At 39.1% G+C, this 16469-nt stretch overlaps 1 protein-coding gene and 1 long non-coding RNA gene across 3 annotated transcripts in view; one reads left to right on the forward strand and one right to left on the reverse strand.

Annotated features, from left to right (window-relative positions):
- Window positions 1-14972, reverse strand: part of PKIG (cAMP-dependent protein kinase inhibitor gamma) — an 81956-nt gene extending 66984 nt beyond the window's left edge. Inside the window, exons 1-2 of one of the 2 annotated variants that reach the window (XM_045529166.1) lie at window positions 14771-14870; window positions 847-908 (exon numbers count right to left, since the gene is read on the reverse strand). The gene's annotated coding sequence lies outside the window, so the exon portion shown is untranslated. Of the gene's footprint in view, window positions 1-846; window positions 909-14770 lie in introns of both variants that reach the window. The other variant, XM_045529168.1, reaches the window with a different exon arrangement.
- Window positions 14814-15841, forward strand: LOC123622641. Its single transcript, XR_006729565.1, has 2 exons — window positions 14814-14985; window positions 15537-15841. It is a non-coding gene; the product is annotated as an uncharacterized LOC123622641 (long non-coding RNA).
- The last annotated feature ends 628 nt before the right edge of the window (window positions 15842-16469 follow it).

A 16469-nucleotide genomic window follows, 5' to 3' on the forward strand; every position in this document is an offset into this window, starting at 1 on the left:
GTGTTTGGTTTGGATGAATGTTCTACATAATTATAATTCTTTGCAGTACTGAGGAGAAGGCAAAGTGTTTAAAACTTAGTCTTCACTTAAAAGAAAACTGATTTTCTAGAGAAATTCTGGCTTTGGGAAAGTAGCTAAGTAATCTGTGGATTACAGAACTAGCTGTCTTTAATTAGGAGTTGAGCAAATTGTTATAAGAAAAGTCTAGGCAAATGAAGATACTGTTTATATTTCAAAGATAGGGAAAGAGATTCTGCTACAAAATTTTTCCAACACTAATCCCCAGCAAACAGCTCCTTAGGAAAACTATTTTTAAGCCTTTATCAACTTGGTTGATAAGTATTTCATTTCCAGTGCATATATGGACAAACTACATAAAGTGAAATTGTTTTCATGCTTTAAAAAACATTTTGCAAATGGAAACAAAGCTTATTGTGTTATAGTATTTATCTGCTAGTCTGACAAATGACTCGGGCAAATATTGCAGTCTCAGAATGAAAGCCCTTAGAAGGAACTGGCCTGACTCCCATACAAACTCCAGAAGCATGGTCCCCCCACCCTGCAGACCAGAACACTATTCTGGAAAATTGTGATTAATGTTAATTAATCCAGAACACATTTACATGTATTATTTCACTGCCTGTGTGGTATAAGATGCTATGTATAAGTCACTATTACTGTTCTCATTTTTCAAATGAAGAAACTGCAGCCAGGAAAGGTTGGTGTCCAAAGTCACTAAGGTAGTAAGTGCCATGGCCACCACTCTCAGCTCCCTCAAGCTATATACAGTAGTGATAGTAATGGCGGCAGCAGCAGCAGCAACAGCAACACTTAAGTTGTACTCACCATGTGCTGGGCATTGTTCTTTGCACTTCCAAGTATCAATTCATGTAATCTTCAAGACAACCCTATAAGATAGGTAGGCAGGTTTGTCTTTGGACCACCAACCTCCTTTTTCTACCCTGCCCATCATACTGCCCTGCTTCTCTTCCCAAAATGGACATCCCAAAGTCCTCATGTTTTCTCTACTCTAATCCCAAATCAAAATTTGTTCTAAAATATTGGTAATCGTTGACATTAGATAATGTGTAATGGGGGTTTCTTTATACTATTCTCTCTACCTTTGTTTATATTTTAAATTACCTTATGAACATTTAATATTACCTTATAACATTTAAATAACCTTATAAACATTTTTTTGCTCTAACATGGAATCTGACCTATTGAAAAGGCTAGAGCCTCTACTGATGATGAATTCAAAGGAAAATGTTACTAAAGACAGCTATGTAACAACAGAAGAAACTGACATTGATTCATTCACTCATTCTACAAACACAAATTCAACACTCATTATATGTTCGGATATGCAAAGGTCCAATGAAGGACTCCTGTCCTCAGCAAGCTAAGAGTTTAGTAGCAGACACAAAACAAAATGAATGCAAAAGCAATTATGGAGGAATTTATTTATGAGAAATGCTATAAAAAGAAAAGTTCAAACAAAGTGCAATGTGAGCTGGAAAAAGTCACATCAGGACAAATTCCATGACACTGAACTCTCTGGGATGTCCAAACTTTTTGACATATTAAACATTATTTAAAATCAGTGATTGGGCTAAGTTCAGTGGCTCATGCCTGTAATCCCAGCCCTTGGGAGGCTAAGGTAAGGGGATCATTTGAGCCCAGGAGTTCGAGGTTGCAGTGAGCTATGATCATGCCATTGCACTCCAGCTTAGATGACAGAGCAAGACTCTGTCTCTAAAAAAGTAAAATTTAATTTAAAAAATTAAAAATTAAAGGGGCTGGGCTCAGTAGCTCACACCTGTAATCCCAGCACTTTGGGAGTCTGAGGTGGGAGGGTGGCTTAAGGCCAGAAGTTCAAGACCAGCCTGGGCAACATAGTAAGAACCTCTCTCTACAAAAAATAAATTTAAAAAATTAGCTGGACATGGTGGCATGCACTTGTAGTTCCAGCTACATGCGATGCTAAGGCAGGAGGATCGCTTGAGCTGGAACCCAGGTGTTTGAGGCTGCAATGAGCTACCATGGCATCACCTTGCTCCAGTCTGAACAACAGAGCAAGACCCCATCTCTTTAAAAAAAAAAAAAAAAAAAGGAAAAGAAAAGAAAGGAAAAAAAAATATAATAAGTGAGTGGTCCACAGAAGAAAAGGAGCTAAATCCAAAAGCAAAATTAGATCTGCAATGCTACATGCCCTCTTTTATGATATTATAATGGCTCCCAGACTGAAATCTAGGCCTCTCCATAAGGAAGGGAAGAATTCCTCTGAAGTCCTTGGATTAAAACATACTGATAGAGAAGATTTAGCCAGAAAGAAGACCACCAGATAATAATTTATAATACTTAAAACTCTCCCACTGCTTCACTTGACCAGCCTTAAAATAAATAAATATATATGTATGTATAATACTTAAAACTGAAAAACAATGTAAATGTCCAATAATAGGGCTTGATGATACTATTCATCTCAATTGATGAATTGTAACCCATACATAACAATTTAAAAAGAAATAAAGTAGAAGCTCTATCCCTGATGCAATCAGGATCAATAATGGTGTAATTCATTTTTAAAAATACAGTTAAAAAGAGGAATCATTAAAAATGTATGTTTATTTGCCAAATACTTGATAATAGACCAAGGCCTTTTCTTTGAAAATTAAGCTCAAGCAATTAAAAATTCCTGCATGAACCACATCCATGATGCATGTCTACGTTTCCAGTTTTTACTGGAAAGACACTTGTGAGGTATTCTGAAGGCAGAATCCTACATTTTGATAAATTTTTTCTTCAATTTTTTCAGGTCTCTTCCATCACTAATTTGACAAAAATTTTTTTCCTTAGCTATTTACCTTTGTCAGGTCTTTCAAACACATTCAACTTACAAAAGCAATATCTTTTTTACTTTTTGCCCTCATATTTCATTAGTTAACATAACATTTAATTATTTTATAATTACAATAGCAAAACTCAAAGAGGCTTGGAATAAACCCAGCTGACTCTTATTGATCATCACCATCAACATCATGGCAAATATTTATAATGTGTTTAAGGTCTGCCAGGCACTGTTTTAAGTACTCTATATATATTAAGTTCTTTAATCTTCATGATCTACATACCACTGTGATCACCATTTCACAAATAAGGAAACTGAGGCATAGTAAGGTCAAGTAACTTGTCTGAGGTCTCACAACTAGTAAATAGCAGAGAAAGAATTCAAACCCAGGCAGTCTAGTTTCAAGTTGATGACTTTAATCACTACCCCCTAAAACCAAAAATGGGAAAGAGCTATAGCGTACTGATGCTCTAAAGCAATGCTGTCCAACAGCAGTTTCTGCAATGATGAAAATGTTCTATATCTGGGCTGTCCAATACAGTAACCTGAATTAAAAATAGTGGCTATCAAGACCGAGAAACTGAATTTTTAATTTAATTTCAATTAATTTAAATTTAAACAGCCACACACAACAAGTACCTATTGCACTGGACAGTATAGTAGAGAATAGTCTACTAGCAGAGAACATTCAGAATGCCATGAGAATTAAACACTTAATTAAGTTTTATAGTGAGAATGGGAAGGATCTGTTAATCTAGCATCTGTTAAGCATCTGATAAGTGGAGTGGTTAAGAAGCTTCTACTGTTTAATAACTGCCATGAAAAAAATACTCATGATGTAGTAAAATGGGAAAAGTGAGTTATGAAACATTATGTAATGTATGGTTAAAAAATCATGAACAGAAAGACAGTAAACATATAAAAACAGCAGCTGCCTCCAAATGGAAGGTATAGCGGTGTGCACCACCCACTGACAGGCCTATATCCATTTCCCATTCTTCCACAGCAACAGTGTTCCTGGGAATAGCAATGTGTCCAGCTAAGAAACTACGTTTACCAGCCTCCTTCCAAATAAGAATGGACAATGAGATGTAAACTGAACATGTTGGTTGGGACTTAAAATGCATTAAAGAGTGACCTTTGCCCTCTGCTTTCCTACTTCTTCCTGCCTCAAGGACTGTTTGGCTGGACAGCCAGAAGCCCACTTGTGACCAAAAGGTGACCATGAGAATGCAAAATATGTGATAATGATGGTGAAGCAGAGAGAGAGAAAGATTTAGACTGCCTGATAGCACTGTGGAACTGCCAAGCCAGCAACAGATTATCTACTTTGGACTTAGTATTTCTTGAGAGAAGAATAACATGTCTTATTTAAATACTGTTATCAGCAGCCAACATAATTCCTAGTTGACCAATCTACTCTGCGTCCATCCCTTAATCATAGAAAAACATCCTTCCTAACAAAAACACAATTCTGTTTCTGATTGGCTTAAAGATAATTTCATCCCTCTTGTAAATGACTTGATCAGGGCGTGGCATTGCCCTAGTGACCAGAATTGGTCCAGGAATGGGCACATGACCCAACCCAGGCCACTGAGATTCTAGGGTTAGTTTTCTGGGGGTTTTTGAGAAAAATTCTGACTCTTAGGGGAAGAGCAGAGGACGAGATAATCTTTCTATTCCTTAGGCAGATGCCATACATGGATCCAGGGCCTAGAGCTACTGTAGCTATTTTGCTGCTAGCCTCAGGATGAAGCCAGTTTTCTGTGGAGGGTACACCAAAAGAATCTTAGGGAAAGAAGCCTGAGACAGTGGACTATAACCTTAAAGTCTCTCCTATCTCTAGCACAAGTAAACTATATTAATACCAACATATCCACATTACAGAGAGAGTATCTCAGAAGCAGTGGAATAAATGCTGAGAGTTATTCAAATATTTTCAGAAGGCAAGTCAGTCAGGTCTTCCCAGTGGGCATGCAAGGCTGGGCATGGGGTCTTCAAAATATTTCTGTGCCTTTTCCATACCAGCCTGATAAAGAAATTATACAGTAAACTCCCAAATATTGAGTTATTTTAGAAGAGCTTTCTGCACAGGCTTTTGCAAAAAAAGGTTACTATATAAGTATACAGCTTTCAAAGGCCTCACAATAATACAACAGCTAACATTTATATGTCAAGTACTTACTACCTGCCAAGACTGTGCTGAGCCCTTTATTTCATGCAATTCTAACAAGAAACAAAGAAATCTCATAATATTCGTTTCACAAGTGAGGAAACTCTGAAGCTTAGAAAGGTTAAATAACTTGTGCATGAAAGCAGAAAGTATCAGGGCCAAAGTTTGAATTCATGTCCAGGGACTCTAGAGCCTTGTTCCCAACCATGACTTTGTATTGCTTCCTTATGGATACATAAAAGCACATCTACCATTTCCCTGAGACTGCACTACTTCAAAATATTCTGTTCTCTTGACCCTATGCATACTATACTCATCACACCATCAATCCCAAGTTTTTGGCTCAGAAAATATGGTCACTACATTTAATATGTGCCACATACAATATGCAGGAGATCATCAAAAACCATTGAAAGTTAAACCTTATGCACACAAGAAAGCAACAGAATTATGTTATGCTTAACTGACACTGAAAATCAGGATTAGACTACCAGCATTTTTTTTAAGAGTTTCCTTTTGGTGATTAGTAGCACAGAATAGGAGGGTTTGTGAAATCAGGACTGGGAGAAATGAAGGTAAGTCACATTTATTAAGGTCTTTCTAGTGACCAAGTTTTATAATAACTCTCAAATGACCTCATGAAACATTTTACATATAAGGGAACTTAAACTCAGAGACCTTGCTCAAGGTTACCCTGATTTGCCTGAAACCCAAGTTCTTGTTCTCATTATACAACCCTGCATTCCTATGAGTTCTGGGACTTTCCAAAGACTAGCTAACGGAGAACAATGACCTTTAGGCCATAGAAAAGTTATACATCTTATTAGCCTCCTCGAAAATAACATTTTAATTAAGTTTCAGTTACTTTCAATCATGGGGCCTTTGGCTTTACTAGATTATCCATAAGAAAATAACCTACACTGAAAAGATCTAGTGCTTCAAGTTTTTACTAAAAATCCACAAGGAAACAGATATTATGCTTTAGATAAACCAATTTAAAATAATACATATTTATTTTCTTAGGTAGTAAAATACAATTAATAAGCAGTATAATGCTAAGCTTTGGTACAAATATTAAAATAAAAACATAGCCTAGTCTTAAAAATATACTGCCCATGGAGGAGTACTTAAAAAAAAAAAAAAAAAAACCATCTGACCTGCCCTCATATACAACTAAATATTATCATATTAAATTGTTTATAAAAACTTAGAAGTTACATTTTTTAAATGACATATGTATATGATAGTCATTCTTCAGGCAGCTGAGATCCCCAATATAGAATGTTATAGCCTATACAGTATAGCATTTAGAAGGTTTTATTACTACTTTGATAAAAATTACATTAAAACACCAAAAAATAAGGCTTTATGTGCATTTTACTTAGTGTCTTTGTTCACAAGGGATCCATCATCTCCCCCAAATAATACCATTTTCAGAGCCACCCTAATCAGGCCCTAACTTCTCTCTAACATCTTGTGGCTGTTAATTGCCTCAAGCCAAAGGAGACTGTTAATCATGTTTTCAATAAGGGTGTGCCAGAAGACCATATAGAAGAAAAGGTAGGAGCTAAAAAATGAAACTGAGCAGGGCTTTGGACTAAAAAAGTGAGAGGCTCAACTACTCAAGATTATAAAATACGATTCAGAAATATTAACAGCAGCTAATATTTACCAAGTGGTTCTCATTGCCAGGCACTGGGTTAAGTGCTTTAACTACAGGTTCAACCCTAACAACAACCTTATGCAGTAGATGCTATTATTAAGGCACTTACTCAGTCAAACATTTATTCAGAATATTTCCAGGGTATGGTAAAGCCTTGAAATTTGGCTCCCTTACTTACTGGCTGATTATGAGCAACTTATACTCTCCAAACCCCAGTTTCCACAGCTTTAAAATGTTAACTGTGCACTGAAGCCCAAAGTGTGCATTTCCTAGTCTCTCATTGCCGTTGTCACTAAGTATTCTACCTGCTTATGTCCTAAACCAATCCTGATTAGGGCGGGAACAACATTAGATTGAACCTGAATTCCCATGTCCCAGAAGCCAGCCAAAGGGCTGAGTCAGCTTCTCCACCCACTCACTCCTGCCCAGTCCTAACTTCTTTCCCCTGCCCAACCAACTAATACTGATGGGGCACCGCATGCCACTAGCAGTTCCAGTCCTGGTTAGAATCATACTCTACCCCAAGTATAACCAGAGAATCAAATACATCAGTATTTGTGAAAATCTCTGGAGGATTCACATTCTTCATGTATCCAATTCAACTTGAATATCAGAGGATTAGGTCAATGGGGAATGTAATTTTGGTTAACTGGTAGTCAGTCACCCAAGAAAGCCTTTAAAGGAAATTCTAAAATGGGTCAATATACTGTACAATTTTCTAAAGTGATCAATATACTGTACTATTTTATAAGAAGCAGGTTTGAACATCATTGAATCCTTGGCTGAGAAACTTGCTATACCTCAGGGTGGTCATTTAAATATTGGAACATTGTTTTGACCAGGACTCCAATAAGAAATACATTTTACATCATGGCTCAGACATATATAAATAGAGCTGAAACAAAAGTTTTATAAAACAAATCTTATTCTTGCTCTATGATATGTACTCTAATTTTTTCTCTTCTTTCATTAAAAATATGCTGGAATCCTTACCCTAAATTTTCTTCAACCTATTAATGTGTAACAACCAACAGTTTGAAAAATACTAACTAACATAGGCAGCCCTTCCGTTATCTGGTTTTGCAAATGCATAAGGCCAAACCAGGAAAGCAATGTTGGGAGCAGCTAGTGTTGGACAGAGAATGCAGGTTCTGGTTCCTTTTTATTACTACATTAAATTGAGCTCCTCAATGAAGAATTTTTCTCCACCTACCAGAGTGGAGAATACATGACAGTGAGTGAAGGCTTCCTTTAGTTAGGAGACAGAGGGATTAAACAGAGCACAGGACTTGGCATCAGAAAACACAGATTCGTTTTGCAACCCCTAATGAAATAAAAGAGCTAGGCAATGATCATTAGTAGCTGCTAAAGCCATTCTGTGAAAGACTGATGGGAAACTTAAAATGGATGGATCATGCTATCAACATCTGAACCCAATGATTAATCTTAATATTACACAAAGAGAGTTCCCTAGACCTTACTGATTTCTGGTGTGATGCAATAGGAAGTACACAGCACCACTTATAAAAGTATAATGGCCAAAAAAAAATTAAAGAGAAACACATTAAAGGGATACAATCAGCCAAACCCAAATATGAGAAGGGCAAATGGCAAGGGGAGGAAAAAAAAAGAGGAGAAATTGCTATACATTAAGAGACTTAAGAGACCATCAGCCAGGTATATTATGGGGACCTTGTTTGGATCCCAATTTAAACAAAGCAACTGTAAAAAGCCAGGCACAGTAGCATGAGCCTATTGTCCCAGCTACTCAGGGGACTGAAGTGGGAGGATTACTTGAACCCAGGAATTCAAGTCCAGCCTGGATAACATAGCAAAACGCCATCGCTAAAAAAAAGTAAGTTTTTTTTTAAAAAATTAAAATATAAAAGATATTTATGAGCTTGTTAAGGAAACTGAATACCAAAAGTAATATTTACGAATTTCCTTAGGTATAATAATGATACTGTGATTATACAGAAGGGGGAGAAAAAGTATTTTTCTTTTAGATATGCATATTGAAGTATAGTATTTATGGATGAAACTATATGATGATATCGGGGCTCAGAAAACAGTACTCCTAAATGAAAGCCTCAGAAGCAAAAGGTCTTTTCTGACCTTATCCTGTGCTCCCTTCTCTCAGTCCCATTCTTCCCTGAGGCTAGTCAGAGAAACTAGAATCCCTCTTCCCCAAGGCAGGTCATAGAAACCAGGAACCCTTTTCCCCCAAACCAGCCATAAAACCTAAAATTATTGTGTGTAAAATCTGGCCATAAAGAAATTATCTGACCTACCTTGTTTGACTGTAGGTCATAGGACCCCCATTCCAGAGAGGGCCCTGCCCTATACCCAGGAGACAGGAATGCATACTCAGAGAGACCAAGAAAAATCTAGACAGACAGGCCTTGCTGGGGCTGGGTTTCCCCACTCAGTCTATTAGCATTAGATCATGCCCTTTTTGTCTAATCATATTTCTATGTGGCTGTCTATACTTTATTGAACCTAAGCATAAAAATGGATGATTTCCCCTGTATCTTTGGGTCTTCATTCTGAAGGCTCTCTTCCTGTATAATTTGTATGACTTTTATCTTATTAATCAATCTGCCTCATGTCAGTGATTTTTTGGGGAACCTTTAGTAGGCCAAGGGCCTTGGTCCCTACATTGTCTAGGACTTGCTTTTTATTATTAATAATCTAAGGTGGGGAGAAAGTGGAGAGTACAGATGAACTATAATTGACTATATGTCGATAACTGTTGATGGTGAAAGATGGGTACATAGGTGTATTTTATTATCCTGTCTACTTCTAGATATGTTTAAAATTTTCCATAATAAAAGTCTAAAACATAAGCAGAAAATAAGCAAACTTGGATTTAAACTCCAGGCCTTATTATGATATAGCATGCAGCAGTGGTCTCTTGAATCCTCTGATGTGTAATCTTCTTAGTCGGAAAGGGGAATGATAATCCCTACCCCATAAAATTGTTGGGAGAACTGAAATGAGATCATGGATATGTATCTTTTGGAAATCCAGCTCTTAAAAACTGCAAAGCTATTTACAAATGTTAGCACAACAGTTAGCTTCCTCTGTAATGCTCTGGAAGTACAGACTACAGGTTTGTGGGAGTAGAGATAAGTGATGGGCCGGATCCATTTGGACCCTAAGAATTTTTGTTTTGTAATAGTTCCTTAATATGACACTGCTGACTTTATATTGGTCCTTTTCTCTCAAAGGAGAGTATCAAAGATATTTTAAGTAAATTGAAGTTCTCTACCTTGAATTGTTTATATTTCTCTTTACTTTCCCAATTATTCACATTTCTCCTACTAAAGGTAGAAAGTAAATTTACAGGAGACTGTGTTGAGATAAAACTAACCACAATTAGGCATCAATGTAATCTAAATAAGACTTGGTTTAAAACATTCCAAGTGCTTTTAGAAGAGTAGGTATGTATCTTTTAGCACTAAAGGCACATCTCAAATAAAAGGAAATTAACAAAGGTTCAAATCTTAGTAACCCAAAGGGATATTCAGCACTACCTGGCTTCAGCTTGCAGAATGGGTTGGAGGGAGCCAGGGTACTCTATGAAATCTGATCAAGTAATTTCACTTTCTTTCAATGGTGTCTATCTTCTGGAAAAAGCCCAGACTGCTAAAAAAGACTCAGGTGGCTCTCCAGGCTTATTTGCTTCCTCCTCCCCTAGTCAAAACCCCACCAGGATGGATGCCTCTTCCTATCAGAGGCCAGCAAGGCATTACCTTTCACTCTTCTCCCCCTTACCTCTTAGTCAGTCAAGTGTTGCTGATTCTCCTTCTGAAATGTCTCTCAAATCCGACCTCTCCATTCCATTCCCACTGCTACTGCCCTTTTTTACCTTTATTCCCCCATCCCCCATCCTGATTGCCTTTTCTGATTGTGAAAGCAATTCATGCTCATAAAAAAAGAAAAATAAGGTAATGAGGAAAGGAATAAAAGTTTCCCCGTGATCTCTTAACAAAGACATAAAGAATTTACCTATCTAATACACTCATGTTTCATAGCAGCATTATTCACAATAGCAAAAAGATGGAAGCAACCCTAATATCCATTAATTAATGAATGAGTAAACAAAATGTGGTATAAACATACAATGGAGTATTATTCAGCATTTAAAAAAGAAGGAAATTCTGACACATGCTACAATTAGGATGAACCATGAGGACAATATGCTAAGTAAAATAAGCCACTCACAAAAAGATAAATACAGCAAGATTCCACTTATATAAAGTATCTAGAGTAGTCAAACATAGAAACAAAAGTAGAATGGTAGTTGCCAAAGGCTGGGGGAGAGGCGGAAGTGGGGAGTTGTTTAACAGGTACAGAGTTTGGTTTTGCAAGATGAAAAAGTCCTGGAGATTGGCTGCACAACAATGTGAATATATTTAATACTACTAAACCGTACACTTAAAAATGGTTAAGATGGTAAATTTCAGGTGAATTTTATCACGATTAAACATTTAAAAATTTTTAAAAGAATATTTGCAGACATATTTTCTATAAATATGTATGTATACACTTTAAAGAGACAAAAACACAAACATACTACAATCTGCTTTTTGCACCTAACCATATGATGTAAACATCTTTCTAATATATATGGCTCCTACCTAATTTTCTTTTTTTTTTTTTTTTTTGAGACAGAGTCTCACTCTGTTGCCCGGGCTAGAGTGCCATGGTGTCAGCCTAGCTCACAGCAACCTCAAGCTCCTGGGCTTAAGCAATCCTTCTGCCTCAGCCTCCCAAAAAGCTGGGACTACAGGCATGCGCCACCATGCCCAGCTAAATTTTTCTGTACATATTTTTAGTTGTCCATATAATTTCTTTCTATTTTTGGTAGAGACGGGGGTCTCGCTCTTGCTCAGGCTGGTCTCGAACTCTTGAGCTCAAAGGATCCACCTGCCTTGGCCTCCCAGAGTGCTAGGATTACAGGCGTGAGCCACAGCACCCGCCCTAATTCTAAGAACTGATAGTATGCATCATGTGACTGCACCATAATTTAACTAGTCTGTTTTCAGTTTTTCAATATTATAAAAACATCATAGTTCACATCTTTACATACTTTCCAATTATATCTTATGATAGACACCTGATTTTTGCCTGCCCCTTTTCTGGTATCAATATCCTAATTTTCCCATAGCCTCTTCATCCTAACACTTATTCTGCCCTCCCACCACTACCCCCAAGCCAACTCTTACTCTATGAGACTAAGCTGGGCACATTTATTTTTAAATTTCTAAGTATTTATTTTTCATGTTGCTATTGTCATTTCTCCTGCAATTACATTTTTTGACTATAATTGCTTGCATAAAGCTATTGCTTTTTATCTATCTTATAGCAGCTTGTTCATTTAACCTTATCTAAGTATTTTTAACTTAATTCTCTTGAATTTCCTCAGCAGATAATCATATTATAGGTAGAGAATTATATCATCTAGTTAGTGGTTAAGAGTAAAAACTCTGAGCTCATACAGACCGGGATTCAAATATTGTGTGATCTTGGGTGAGCATTTTATCTCAGTTTCTTCATCCATAAACTAGGGATTAAAATAGGGCCTACCTCACAGCGTTGTTGGAAAGATTATATTATTAATTGAGATTCTCATGCATGAAATGTGCTTAACACAATAGTAGTTCAATAAATGCCTATTTGCCAATAATGGAAAATGTGACTTTCTTTCCACACTTACACCTTTTATTCATTTATTGTTGTTGCGTAACACTGTTGCACTCCTTTTGGCAATTATCTTGCTTCCTACTTCTCCAAAAAGAAACCATCAGACTCCTATTAAAGGATCTGTGCTGTGGAGCTTATTCACTCCCACCTTCTCAGGAAAGTTACACTATCAATTCTCCCCTTCATCTCTTGTAACTTCTCAGCCTTTCCCTCTCTACTGGCTCTTTGCCAACAGCATTTAATCTCTCTCTCTCATGCTTAAAAAAAAACTTCACCTTATTCGCCAATTGCTCTCCAGCCTTCTCTCTCCCTCCCTTCACAGCCAAACTTCTTTGAGCTGCCTACACTTTGTCTTTCTCACATCCCACTCGTAACTCATCCCACTGATACATTACATTGAACCTTTGAAAGCTGCCAATATTATAGATTCCACCCCCACCATTTCACCAAATCTGCTCAATGAGGGTCCCCAGTGACCTCTGTATTTATTTATCCAAAGGAAACATTTTAAGTTTTAACTTATCTTAACACCTCAGTAACATCCAGAAAAGCTGACCATCTCCTTTGGCCTTCATTACTATACTGTACGCACCTGGTTACCCTCCTACATCTCTAGCCATTTCTTCTTGGTATAGCCTACGTGAATGGCTCTTTCTTCCAAGAGCATGCAATACAATAGCCCTGAATGATCTGGGCCTTTTTTTTTTTTTTTAAACCCTCTAGATGGATCTCTTAAAACATTGATCTTTAAGTTTCAGTTGTCATGGACTGCTTTCGTCTCCATGAATGTACCTTGAACAGGTTTGGAATACATGTTTAGAATATTGCCCACTACAGCTAACTCATACTACTCCCTCCACACATTTTATCAAGACCCTTCCCAAATCTCCCAACTAGATTGGATTCACCTTAATATGCACCCCCTTTTACAACTCGCATCACACTTATAATCAATTCTCTGATGTATATTTTCCTCACTAATGTGTGATCTCCATGAGGGCAGGGACCTGTTTCCTTACTACCTATACAATGCCTAGCCCATAGTAGATGCTCAATAAATATTTTTTAAATTAGTCAGGTGTGGTGGTGTGCACCTGGCACCCAACCCAGCTGAAGAGCCTGAAGCAGGAGGATGGCTTAAGCCCAGGAGTCCAAGAGCAGCTTGGGCAACATAGCAAGACCTTGTCTCAAAGCTATATATACATATATTTTTTTTAATCACCCACAAATAAATGGCTGCAAAGTGAAAAACAGATGGGAACAGTGATGAGACCAAGAAAGAACAACAAAAAAAAACCCCTGATCTCTCTGAACCATAGTTCTAAGCAAACACGCACACACTACGTAACACACACCCCAAACCCTCCCTCCTGCTTAAAACCCTTTGATGGTTTCCCACTGCCCCCAAAATAAAGTACCAATTCCTCAAAACTTACAAAGAAAGTCTTTCAGGAGGAACACCTGCTTATCTCTCAATCATCATTTGGCCAGACCAGACCTTGCAGATTCCCATGCAGTCTGCACTCTCCCCCCAGGGCTTTGCACACGCCCTCGGTCTCGAAGGCAGGGTGCACTTCACCAGCCCCATCCCCTGGCCAATACAAAGGCAGCCTTCATGTCTCATTTCAGAAGTCACCTTCTTTTGGAATCTCTCTTTGACTATCCTCACCAACCCCCCTCCGGAAATCTAGGCTGTCTCTTACGTGCATTCACAGCCCTCTATGTGTCCAAAACCATAGCTCGAGTCGCTGTGAATGCCTGTTTATGGATCTGTCTCCTCCTTAAAACTGTGGAGTTCCCTCAGGACAAGATGTCTCATTCACTTTTTCACCCCTGGTAATCAGCCCGGACCCTGGCTCACAATAAATACTCACTGATGGACCTCCTTGTAGTCGTAGTAATAATAAAAGCTCCCAAGTATTGAGGACCTACCTTCAATAATTTGAAATGTCAATTTACTTTGTAATAACCTTGTAAGACAGATGCTATCATTATCCCCATTTTGCAGGCAAGAAAACTGACGCACAAAGTCAATCCTCTCTGGCCCCAGAGGAGTCGCACACATAAACATTATCTGCACTTTCGAGTTAACCCCCGATCCCCAAATAAGGTTTTTGTTTTTTTTTTAAACAAACTTCCAAATAAGGCCAAGCAATGCCTAAAATTACGATCAACAGCCGAAAGCGCACACCACCTAAACGCGGGGCAGGGTCAAAGGGCATTGGGGGCGCCGCCCCCGACGCAGCTGAGGGACAAAAGTCCGGCCCCAACCTCCTTCCCTGGGGTCCCCCGCGACCCAGCCCTCGCCCGTCCCTACAAGGCGACGGCAGGCCGGATCACTGGGGCCGGCACTGCCCGCTGGGTCCCTGCTCACCTGCCGTCTCGCCGCCTCGCCGCCTCGCCGTGCCGGGGCCGCCGGCCCGCAGCGCCTCCCCGGGGCAGCCTGGCGCCCGCAGCCCGCAGCGGAGCCCGTTACCTTGGCGACCGCGGCTGCTGAACTCCCGCGGCGCTCGCGCTACGGAGGCTCGCAGGGGACCTGCTGAGTCGCAACGCCTTCCGCAGCGGCGGAGCTGGCGGAGGAAGAATGCGGTGGGTGTCGGAGTCGTGGTCAGTGAGGGATCTGCGTTGGGTTTGGCAGCCTGGAACTTGTCCCGGAGGGAGGTGGGGGAAGGGGGACAGAGAGGCCAGGCAGAGGACTTGTGCCTCGAATGCGGCTCGTGCTTCAGTTTATCTCTATGTAACCTGAGATGGGCACGCTTGACGAGACAAGGCCTCAGGTGGCAGCTTGCTAGACTGGGAATATTTAAAGAGGAGAAAACTGATGGGGAGGAGGGTGGCAGATTCCTTTGTTTTATAATCTGTGAAGGGGTGATGTGGCAAAGAGTGAATAAACCTGTTTCGTTGGGTGATAATTAGATCACCAGATTGTAAAAACGAAATCTAAGTCTCAGCCCCGCCCCCCAACTCCTTATGCAAAAGAGAAGGTAAAAGCCGCAGACACCTGTGAGGAACAGGCCCCAGGGATCATGCATTGAGGGAATTTCTTGCTAACCTCCCATAAACAAGGACATGCAAATTATACCTATGTCTAGCACCTAAAACTAAAGCCTGTTCGATTCCATACTAATAAAGAATTACAGGTTTATCTTACAGGTAACAAGTGGAGAAAGACTGAATGAAACATTCTTCCACCTACCCGGGACACCGACATAGTTGATGCTTCCTTGTCTCTGTTATTTTAAGTAAAATGTAGATTTCTAGGGCCTCACAAGAATGTAACCACTAACCCCTCCCTCAACCCTGCCTTTTTCCTTCTCTCTCTGAGCCTTTAAAATGCTGAAGGTTCAAACCTCCCCTTTGGAAAAACAGCCGCATCTCTGCTACTTTTGTTTTTCCCAGGGCACATCCTCAAAATCGTGGCTTAATAAACCTCCACTGATTGAGACTTTTGCCTCAGCCATTTATTTGGGTTGACAAGATTTAATGTCAATATGGGAAATTGTTTACTTTGTGTCTAGCAATTATACTTCTTGGAATAATTCTGCAGATATACTGGAACTTGAACACAAAGGATATTCATTACACCATTCAGTAGGAGATTGAGTAAATACATTATGGTACATCCGTAAAATAGATTACTGTAGCAAGAATTAAGAGGGACCAAGGTAGATATGGTTTAGATACAGACCTATCTTCAAGTTATATATACAGCAGTAGTCTCCTAACTGGTCCTGCCTTTTCTTCTATTACCCCCAACACTACCTCACCCCTGTCCTAGTCTACGCATTCCAACCAACAGCAGGATGATCCTTTTAAAATGTAAACATGATCATGTCGTCTCCTGCTCAAAACCTTTCAGTAGTTTCCCCATCACATTTAGGATAAAATCTAGGGTTGCTGTCACAGCCAACAAGCCCCGAAGTGAACTGCCCCCTGGGTACCTGTCCAACTTCATCTCTTACCATTTCCCCTCTTGTCCATGCTCCAGCCACATTGGCTTTGTGGTTTTGAAGTTAAGTATAGGAGAGAAATACAATTTTTTTCCCTCTTAGTTTAGAACCTCTTAGGTTCTT

Source organism: Lemur catta, chromosome 17 (assembly GCF_020740605.2).
Source record: "Lemur catta isolate mLemCat1 chromosome 17, mLemCat1.pri, whole genome shotgun sequence".
In the NCBI taxonomy this organism is placed as follows: domain Eukaryota; kingdom Metazoa; phylum Chordata; class Mammalia; order Primates; family Lemuridae; genus Lemur; species Lemur catta.